The sequence below is a fragment of the Lynx rufus genome, unplaced genomic scaffold (assembly GCF_022079265.1).
Source record: "Lynx rufus isolate CCGP_SWC_20201006 ecotype Redwood Valley unplaced genomic scaffold, mLynRuf1.p SCAF_5, whole genome shotgun sequence".
Lineage (NCBI taxonomy): Eukaryota > Metazoa > Chordata > Mammalia > Carnivora > Felidae > Lynx > Lynx rufus.
Window position 1 is genome coordinate 43527147 of NW_025814867.1, and position 11565 is coordinate 43538711.

Consider the following 11565-nt stretch of genomic DNA (forward strand, 5'->3'; position numbering starts at 1 on the left):
AAGAAATAATATCTTCAATTCAAAAACATATTTTGCCTGCACATATATTTCTTTTTAATAGAAGTAGACATTGTTTATATCTTCACAATAGCAAAAGGATATCCTAGTAGGAAATAAAGTGGTTCATACTGAGATGAATCTCAGAGCTTCAAACAAACAATCCAGTTCTCATCAACATAATGTACATTAAATTCAAAATAGTTTAGGGGCACCTGGGTGGCACAGTCAGTTAAGCGTCCAGCTCTTGATCTCTGCTCAGGTCATGATCTCACGGTTGAGTTTGCGCCCCGCATTGTGGTCTGCGTTGATGGTGCAGAGCCTGCTTGGGATTCTGTCTTACCTTCTCTCTGCCCCTCCCCCCAACTGTGCTCTCTCACCCTCAAAATAAATAAACACCTAAAAAAATTTTTTTTAATTTCAAAATGGTTTAATTTAACCTGTCATAATCTGAGGAAACTACCTGCCAAAACATCTCTTGGTAGTAATAGACACAGCCAAGACAGTCCGGTCAACTGTGAGCCCTGCCCCTTATAATGGATGGGGGAAAAGCCTGGAAATGTAGTACAAGTATAAGTGAGAAAGTCTTGTTGACCAAGGACAATGAGAGTAACTTATTACTTTTATACTGTCTATAGTTCCTATTGTTTAAGAGTTACAAATATCTTTTCTCCAACCAAGATTTTTCAATGCCTCATCATGTGACAACAGTAGTATCTACTTTCTAGAAATCCAGAACACAGATGCCTGACCAGAATCTGACAGACAAGTAGAGTTGCTTGACTTCCTATAAACTGCCTTCTCATAACACTCTCAAAAATTTTTGAAGATCCTCAAAGATCTTGAGAAACCAGATAAATAATCTGGGACATCCTCATTAATTCTTTATGGGTCCATAAAAGAAAGAATGCCATCAAATCTATAAGGTGATGGTATTTCTGATAGTTGTGAAATAGGTAAAAGTTTCCCATGCAAAACTGTCCAGAGGAAACCAATATATACTAACAAAGTTGTTTTATAGGCAGAGGGGGAAAAGCTGACAGAGTCAAGAAAGTAAAAGGCAAAACTGTGATTATGAGATTACATTGCCTCTTATAAAAAAAATATAATATCTATACCTAAATATTTAGCAAACTGGCTCAGAAAATGGTGTCTGAGTGGCTCATTTTGTTGAGCTTCCGACTCTTGATTTTGGATCAGGTCATGATCCCAGGGTTGTGGGATTGAGCCCCATTGTTGGGCTCCGTGCTGAGTGTGAACCCTGCTTAAGATTTTCTCTCTCTGTCCCTCTCCCCCACTGACATGCTCACTCTCTCTCTCTCAAAAAAAAAAAAAGAAAGAATTAGAAGAAGAAAAAATGTGAAGTAAATCTGTTCCATCAAACATACCATATGGAAATTATTCACTCATTCACACTCATTTACTCATCTGAAAAAAGACTAAAAGAAATTCTAACCTTAAAATTCACATAAATATTTCTAATTCCATTAGGTCCTTAGGTGGAGGAGGTAAGAAAGATAATCCAAATTATTGAGTATCTTCTGTGCCCATCCATTATTCAGATTATAAAAGACACAAGTTTTATATACCATTCTATTTGAGCTATTATGTAGTTTAATATTTCTTTTCTCAATCAGATAAAAAATCATTTGAGTAGCTAAAAACCAAAAAAACCTAACAAGACTATTCTTCACCATAATTGAACAGCTTTGGCATAGTGTCACGTGGGGAATACGCTTAGGAATTCCTTGAGCTTGTACCCATAGGTCAACAAGGCATACAGGAAGCCTCAGAATGAAAGCATCCAAGATTAGGTAAACAAGATTGGATATTCAGCGTGGAAATGCCCCCCAATTTAGTACAATAGCAGAAAGCTGCTTTCACAGGAAGGAAGGACCAAAATAGGTAAACAGGTAAACAGAGCTATAGACCACAGCAGGTCTGAGCAGAGCTTATTAGCAACAGAAACGTGCCTTGTTGACTGTAAGGTACCATGTTCTGTCTGTCTTATCCCCTAGGCTAGCTAAGATAAAAAGACATGGTGCCTCATGCTAGCCATCCAGGTGCCAGGATTTTGTTTTGTATTGACCCAAACCCCTAACACCTCTTCAAAACTCCCTTTCCCTCATGCCCACGAGTTAATGTTCAGTTTCACTGTCTCTGTGCACGTCCATCAAGCTTGTAAGACTTCTGATCCTAATAAAAATGGAGCAAGGACCCTTACTCAGGACTCTTGTCTCCTCCCAGGCATTAGCCTATCTAGCATTTTAATCCTGCATCCGCTGTCTTGCTGGACAAGAGAGAACTCCTGACCCAGAGTCCATGACAGTGTCACAGAGTATTTGCTTCTTTGACTTCATATGAATTATAAAAATAAATGTGAAGAAACATACATTAAAATTTTTAAACTGAAATGTCATTTATGGGAAAGTTTGAGTAATCAATGCTGTGATTCTTCTCTTGTCATTTTTCATTTATCAGTAAAAGGACTTGGTACCCAAGTTATAAATTGTGCTACCTCCTATTCTTAACAATATGTCTCACAAAACACACACACACACACACACACACACACACACACACACTTACTACTAAACCCTCACTCATTTCCTAGTTTTAACTCAAGAGACATTGTTCAGTATTGAACATTTATTATTTTATGGCATTGGTTTAGTGGCTAAGACATACATCACCATTATATGAGAAAATGAAATATCTTACCATTTTCACTAATTCAAATAAATGAGATTCCAGTGGGCATGCAACTCCAAACTGATTTTAAAATATCATATCAGAGGTTCCCACCCCATATCCTACACAATGTATATCTTCTATAACTTTGTAAGTGCTCATTGGCTAAGTAAACATTAGGTTTATTGACAAGAGTTTGTTTCTCATTTAAGGCAAACATCTATGCCTGATTTTCTTTAGATAAAAAATAAATAATTCCCAGAGAAACTTGCAACAGATCACTGAGAATATACAAGTTCTCTCTGTCTCTCCCTCTCCACTAGCAACTTGTTCTCATAAAAGAATTTAAATGATTTTGGTAATTCCAAATGGATGGATGTTGGGCTTTTCTGGACATGGGAAAAGATCAGAGAACTCTTCTTATTCCACCACGTGGTTCTCTCAGTACTATACACTAATCTTTAACCTTTAATATCAAAAAGACAAATTGGAGTTTTTCTAAAAAAGAATACGCATTGGTTCCAAATTTCCAAGGATACATATAATACAAAGTAGCAGTAGTAAGCAATCTTAGTTGAACACTCATTTATTTGAGCATCTACGAGAAACAATGGAGTCCAGAAACTGTGACTGACTTCAAGAACTTCTAGTTGTCCCCTAAAAATCTATTCTTCCTTCTTCCTAGTAGTAGGTCTCCCAATTCTGAACTGGGCACATGGCCACTCAAAGTCTCAAATTCAAAACTTCCCTTTCAAAAGAGATGGTTCTTCAACTGATCTGGCCAGTAGGTTGTAAGAGTAAACAGCATGTGGCAAAGTCTAAGTAGCTAACTTTAAAGACCTCTGGCATATACATTTTGGTCCATCTCCATCCTTTCTTTCTTTGGACCTGAAATACAATTGTGATGACTGATTCCAAGCAATCATTTTGAACCATAAAATGCTCTCAATAATCGAAGCAAAAAATAGAATAGTAGAAGCCTATGCTCATGACAATTAGCAGAACAGTTCCAGATGTGTCCTGGGTAGAAATCCTTGGAAAGTGATGTTGTGTTGCACAACATCACAGGACTAGAAATCAGGTTTGGATTATAAAACTGAATCTACCACCAAATGACACCCAGTAAGATACAATCACCCTTTCCCACCCTGCCTATCTTCTAGATTTTTTGGAGTATTTGAAATAATAAATGCTCACCAAGGTAAACCACTAATTTCCATTTTGTTTGTATTTGGGACAAAGCACACTTACCTTAGAGGTTGGCTCAGGTGGTTCCTAACTGAGGTAGGTGTTGGGTGGCACAAAAACAATGGCACCACTGCTACTCTCAAGGGTGGTTCTTCCCCAAAGCTCTGCTATGGTGGATACGAAGTGACATGTGCATGTGCATATGTACATTTTCTCCCATGCAAAGCTCTCAACAAATTATTACAGTCAAAGGATTATTGATCCTCAAAAGTTTAAGCATAATAGGAAACAAAATTCAACATAATATTGAAAAATATTTGCATACATCAAAGTAACTATTAACTCCAATTCAGGGATCTCAGAATTTGTGTAGCAATTTGCTTCTTTTTTGTTGTTACTACTATTATTTTTTTTTCTGTTTGCTTAGCAATATTCAGAAAACATTTATAAAATATCTATTACATTTCCAATTACCAAAACCAAGAAAATTAAATACCCTAAAATTTAACAAAATGATTAAAGCCTGCCAATTTATTTGTTATAGAAGTCCAGGAGTCTAATGGAGAAGCTCCAGCACACCACTGGAGCAAAAATGTCTGCATTTGGACACATCAGAGAGGGTAAGAGGAACAGTTTTACTCTACCCACATCACCTCTCCTGTAAGGTGGCACAGCTCGGCCCAAGAGGGCCCTCTTGGCCTGCAATTTTCCCCACAGAGGAAAGAGAGGGTGTGTGTGTGTGAGCCCCTGGCCTCCACAAGTGTGTGGGATGCTTCCAAAGAGACCCATTTCTCTCTTTCCTCCAGAGTAGTGAGTCATGAGCTGCATGACTGGGGAGCAAAGAGCAGTTGGGAGGATAGCGGCCAGGGCTTGGAATATATCTAAGGAACACGGATGCTAACCTTATCAGGAACTCCATCATAAGGCCCACCCATGCGTCACGGAGACAGACACCCAACCTGCAAATCCCCCATCTAGCCCACAAGCACCACAGTGCCACATGCTCATCACATACCCACACCCACACCCCATGGCAGGCTCCCTGTGTGTGCTACCAATCACAGTGAGAACAAGCTTGGCAGACAGGTAGCGAACCTGCCAAAAGCTGGGCTGAATCTTCATGCCAAGGAGAAACCACAAACTTGAACATTTAGCTCTGTAAAAGGGAGGCTGTCAGTACACCAAACACCAAGCACCAAGCACCAAGCCTGGTGCGCTGCAAGATCAAGACAAGGCATACAAGCTTAAGAATTCTGCCATGAGAGGGAGCAAGATGTGTGGAACAGACATATCCACAGAAAGTCTGCAAAAAGCCTCGGAATCCCTAGCAGGACTGACAGAAGGTATTTCTTCCCCAAGGTCAGTCAATAAAGACTGGATAAAGTGATTGCTACTTCACATGTGAAGACAGCAACGTAAGATTTCAAGAAACATGAAAAATCAAACAAACATGGCACTATCAAAGGGTAACAATAATTTTCCAGTAACTGACCCCAAAGACATGGAGACCTGCAACTTACCAGCTAATTCAAAATAGCTATTTTAAGGAAGCTCAATGAGCTGTAAGAAAATGCACAAAGAACATTCCTGCCCACCCCACCCCTGCCAGAAAAAAAAAAAAAACCCATAGGAAAACACTACATGAACAAAATGAGAAGTTTAACAGGGACAGAAATTATAAAACAGAACCTAACAGAAATTCTGGAGCTAATGCATACAATGAATGAAATGGAAAACGCAACAGCATCAATAGAATGACTCAACCAGAAGAAAGAATCCATGAAATAGAAGACAGGAACTTTGAAATTATCCATCCTGAGGATTAAAATATTTTAATGAATGAAAAGAGTAAAGAGGGACTCATGGGTGGCTCAATGACTTAAGCATCTAACTTCGGCTGAGGTCATGATCTCACGGTTTATCGGTTTGAGCCCCACATCAGGCTCTGCACTGACAGCTCAGAGCCTGGAGTCTGCCTGAGATTCTGTGCCTCCCTCTCCTTCTCTCTCTCTCTCTGCCCCTCCCCAACTTGTGCACACACACACACGCTCTCTCTTTCTCTCTCTCTCAAAAATTAGACTTCTTTAAAAAAAAGAGTAACAAAAGTCTATATGGACTATGGCATACCATCAAGAGAAACAAATGCACATTACTGGAGTCACAGAAAAGGAGAGGGAGAAAGAGCCAAAAAGCTTATTTAAAGAAAAAATAGCTGAGAACATCCCAAATCTGGCGAGAGATTTGCCCACCCAAGTTCATGAAGCTCGTAAGTCCCCAAACAAATATAACTCAAAAGATCTTATCCAAGGCACGTTATAATAAAACTGGCAAATATCAAAGACAAATATAGAATCTAAAAAGTAGATTCTACAATAGAATCTAAAAAGTAAAAAGAAGCTTATCATTTACAAAGGAATCCCCATAAGTCAATCAGATTTATACACAGAAAACTTATAGGCCAGGAGAGAATAGGATGACATATTACAAATGCTGAAAGGAAAAAAAATGCCAACCAACTTTATCTAACAAAGTTTTCCTTCGGAAATGAAGAAGAGAAAAAATTTTCTCAAACAAAAGCTGAGAGAGTTCATCATCACTAGATCTGCCTTATAAGAAATACTTAGGGAAGTCTGGATGACTCCACTGGTTAAGCGTGGCTCAGGTCATGATCTCACAGTTCATGAGTTCAAGCCCCATATCAGGCTCTGCACTGACAGCTCAGAGCCTAGACCCTGCTTCAGATTCTGTGTCTCCCTCTCTCCACCCCTCCCTCCCTTCCCCTCCTTCCCTCCCTCTCTCTCTCTCTCAAAAATAAATAAACATTTTTTTTTTTAATTTTAAAAAGGGACATCTGGGTGGCTGAGTTATGCAGCCGACTTTGGTTCAGGTCATGATCTCATGGTTCATGAGTTTCGGCTCTGTACTGACAGCTCGGAGCCTGGAGCCTGGAGACTGCTTTGGATTCTGTCTCCCTCTCACTCTGCCCCTCCCCAGCTTGCACTCTGTCTCTCTCTCTCACAAAGAAAAAATAAATAAAAACCTTTTTTTATTTTTTAAATTAAAAAAAAGAAATACTGAAAGAAGTTCTTCAAGTTGAAATGAAAGGGCTCTTTCATATTAGTAACATGGAAATATATAAAAATATGCAACACACTGGTAAAAGTAAGTATGTAATCAAATTCATAATACTCTAATATGGTATTATATTAACCACTTAACTATAGTTTCAAAAACAGTTAAAGGGAGACTGGAGGAAGATGGCAGGGTAGGAGGACACTGGGCTCACCACGTCCTGCTGATCACTTAGATTCCACTCACAGCTGCCTAAATAATCCAGAAAACCACCAGAAGTCTAGCAGAGCGGACTCTCCAGAGCCAAGTAGACAAAAGGCCCACAGAAGAGAGTAAGAAGGGCGGAGAGGCAGTGCGCACTACACGGACTGGCGGGAGGGAGCCGGGGCGGTGGAGGGGCAGCCCGCCCAGCAACGCAGAGCCCCCAAGTCTGACTTGCAAAAGCGGAGGGGCTGGACAGAGTGAGTTCTGATAGCCAGCGGGACTTAACATCTGGAATGTTATAAGTCAACAGCTCTGCTTGGAGAGCAGGAGGGCGAGAGGACAATGGGAGGGAGAGTTGTTGAGCCCCGGAGGACAGAGCTCAGCTCGGCGGGAAACAAAGGTGTTGGGAAGTGCCATCTCCCTTGCCCATCCCCCAGCCAAAATCCCAAAGGGAACCAGTTCCCGTCACCAAACTTGTTTGCACAGCACAAACACCCAACGTTGTGCTTCTATGGATCCATCCCTCCAACGGGTCTGCCTCCCTCCCAGTGCCGCAGGGCCCCTCCCGCAGCGGACCACAGAAGGCAAAGCAAGCTGAGCCTGCCCCTCCCACCCCTGTGCACCTTGCAGATCCACCCCGGCTAATACGCCAGATCCCATAGAAGCAGCACCACAAGCCTGGAAGTGTGCAAGTAGCCCAGACAGGGGCCACACCACTCCACAGTGAGTCCTGCCCCTGGGAGAGGGGAAGATAGGGTACACGCCACTCTGATTGCAGCCCCAGCAGTGGGCTGGGGGTAGACACTGGGTCTGACTGCGGCCCCTCCCACCAACACAAGTCACTTCGGACAGCACAGGAGAAGTGCCCTGCAGTTTGGAGCCACCACAGGGACACCAAAATGACGAAATGGAAGAACTCTCCTCAAAAGAAACTCCAGGAAGTAGTGACAGCTAACGAACTGATCAAAAGCGATTTAAGCAATATAGCAGAGAATGAATTTAAAATAATAGTCATAGGGGCGCCTGGGTGGCTCAGTCGGTTAAGCAGCCAACTTCAGCTCAGGTCATGATCTCACGGTCCGTGAGTTCGAGCCCCGCGTCAGGCTCTGTGCTGACAGCTCAGAGCCTGGAGCCTGCTTCAGATTCTGTGTCTCCCTCTCTCTGACCCTCCCCGTTCATGCTCTGTCTCTCTCTGTCTCAAAAATAAACGTTAAAAAAAATTAAAAAAATAATAATAATAGTCATAAAATTAATTGCTGGGCTTGAAAAAAGTATAGAGGACAGAAGAGAGTCTATTGCTACAGAGATCAAGGGACTAAGAAAGAGTCAGGAGGAGCTAAAAAATGCTATAAATGAGGTGCAAAATAAAATGGAGGCAACCACAGCTCGGGTTGAAGAGGCAGAGGAGAGAATAGGTGAATTAGAAGATAAAATTATGGAAAAAGAGGAAGCTGAGAAAAAGAGAGATTAAAAAAAAGCCAGGAGTATGAGGGGAGAATTAGAGAACTAAGTGATGCGATGAAATGCAATATCCGTATAATAGGGATTGCAGAGGAGGAAGAGAGAGAGAAAGGGGCTGAAGGTGTGCTTGAACAAATCATAGCTGAGAACTTCCCTGATCTGCAGAAGAAAAAGAGAAATCCAAGAGGCACAGAGAACTCCCTTCAGACGTAACTTGAATCGATTTTCTGCACGACATATCATAGTGAAACTGGCAAAATACAAGGATAAAGAGAAAATTCTGAAAGCAGCTAGGGATAAACACGCTCTAACATATAAAGGGAGACTGATAAGACTGGTGATGGATCTATCTACTGAAACTTGGCAGGCCAGGAAGGAATGGCAGGAAATCTTCAATGTGATGAACAGAAAAAATATGCAGCCGAGAATCCTTTATCCAGCAAGTCTGTCATTTAGAACAGAAGGAGAGATAAAGGTCTTCTCAAACAAAAACTGAAGGAATTCATCAGCACTAAACCATCCCTACAAGAGATCCTAAGGGGGATCCTGTGAGACAAAGTGTCAGAGACATCACTACAAGCATGAAACCTACAGACATCACAATGACTCTAAACCCATATCTTTCAATAATAACACTGAATGTAAATGGACTAAATGCGCCAACCAAAAGACATAGGGTATCAGAATGAATAAAAAAATAAGACCCACCTATTTTCTGTCTACAAGAGACTCATTTTAGACCTGAGGACACCTTCAGATTGAAAGTGAGAGGATGGAGAACTATCTATCATGCTACTGGAACTCAAAAGAAAGATGGGGTAGCCATACTTCTATCAGACAAACTAGACTTTAAATTAAAGGCTGTAACAAGAGATGAAGAAGGGCATTATATAATCATTACAGGGTCTATCCATCAGGAAGAGCTAACAATTATAAATGTCTATGCACCAAATACAGGAGCCCCCAAATATATAAAACAATTAATCACAAACATAAGCAACCTTATTGATAAGGATGTGATAATTGTAGAGGACATTAATACTCCACTTACAACAATGGATAAATAAAGGATCACACACAGGATCAATAAAGAAACAAGAGCCCTGAATGATTATTGGATCAGATGGACTTGACAGATATATTTAGAACTCTGCATCCCAAAGCAACAGAATATACTTTCTTCTCGAGTACACATGGAACATTCTCCAAGATAGATCACATACTGGGTCACAAAACAGCCCTTCATAAGTATACAAGAATTGAGATCATACCATGCACACTTTCAGACCACAATGCTATGAAACTTGAAATCAACCACAGGAAAAAGTCTGGAAAACCTCCAAAAGCATGGAGGTTAAAAAACACCCTACTAAAGAATGAATGGGTCAGCCAGGCAATTAGAGAAGAAATTTAAAAATATATGGAAACAAACGAAAATGAAAATACAACAATCCAAACGCTTTGGGATGCAGCAAAGGCAGTCGTGAGAGGAAAATACATTGCAATCCAGGCCTATCTCAAGAAACAAGAAAAATCCCAAATACAAAATCTAACAGCACACCTAAAGGAAATAGAAGAACAGCAAAGACACCCCACAACCAGCAGAAGAAGAGAAGTAATAAAGATCAGAGCAGAACCAAAAATATAGAATCTAAAAAAACTGTAGAGCAGATCAATGAAACCAAGAGCTGGTTTTTTGAAAAAATAAACAAAATTGACAAACCTCTAGCCAGGCTTCTCAAAAAGAAAAGGAAGAAGACCCAAACAGATAAAATCATGAACGGAAATGGAATTATTACAACCAATCCCTCAGAAATACAAGCAATTATCAGGGAATACTATGAAAAATTATATGCCAACAAACTGGACAACCTGGAAGAAATGGACAAATTCCTGAACAACCACACGCTTCCAAAACTCAATCAGGAGGTAATAGAAAGCTTGAACAGACCCATAACCAGCAAAGAAATTGAATCAGTCATCAAAAATCTCCCAACAAATAAGAGTCCAGGACCACATGGCTTCCCAGGGGAATTCTACCAGACATTTAAAGCTGAAATAATACCTATCCTTCTCAAGCTATTCCAAAAAAATACAAAGGGAAGGAAACTTCCAGACTCATTCTATGAAGCCAGCATTACTTTGACTCCTAAACCAGACAGAGACCCAGTAAAAAAAGAGAACTACAGGCCAATATCCCTGATGAATATGGATACAAAAATTCTCAATAATATACTAGCAAATCAAATTCAACAGCATATAAAGAGAATTATACACCATGATCGAGTGGGATTCATTCCTGGGCTGCAGGGCTGGTTCAACATTCACAAATCAATCAATGTGATACACCACATTAATAAAAGAAAATATAAGAACCATATGATCCTGTCAATCGATGCAGAAAAAGCATTTCACAAAATTCAGCATCTTTTCTTAATAAAAACCCTCAAGAAAGTCAGGATAGAAGGAACATACTTAAACATCATAAAAGCCATTTATGAAAAGCCCACAGCTAATATCATCCTCAATGGGGAAAAACTGAGAGCTTTCCGCTGAGATCAGGAACACGACAGGGATGTGCACTCTCACCGCTGTTGTTTAACATAGTGTTGGAAGTTCTAGCATCAGCAGTCAGACAATAAAAGGAAATCAAAGGCATCAAAATTGACAAAGATGAAGTTAAGCTTTCACTTTTTGCAGATGACATGATATTATACATGGAAAATCTGACAGATTCCACCAAAAGTCTGCTAGAACTGATACATGAATTCATCAAAGTCTCAGGATACAAAATCAATGTACAGAAATCAGTTGCATTCTTATACACTAATAATGAAGCAACAGAAAGACAAAGAAACTGATCCCATTCACAGTTGCACCAAGAATCATAAAATACCTAGGAATAAACCTAACCAAAGATGTAAAAGATCTGTACGCTGAAAACTATAGAAA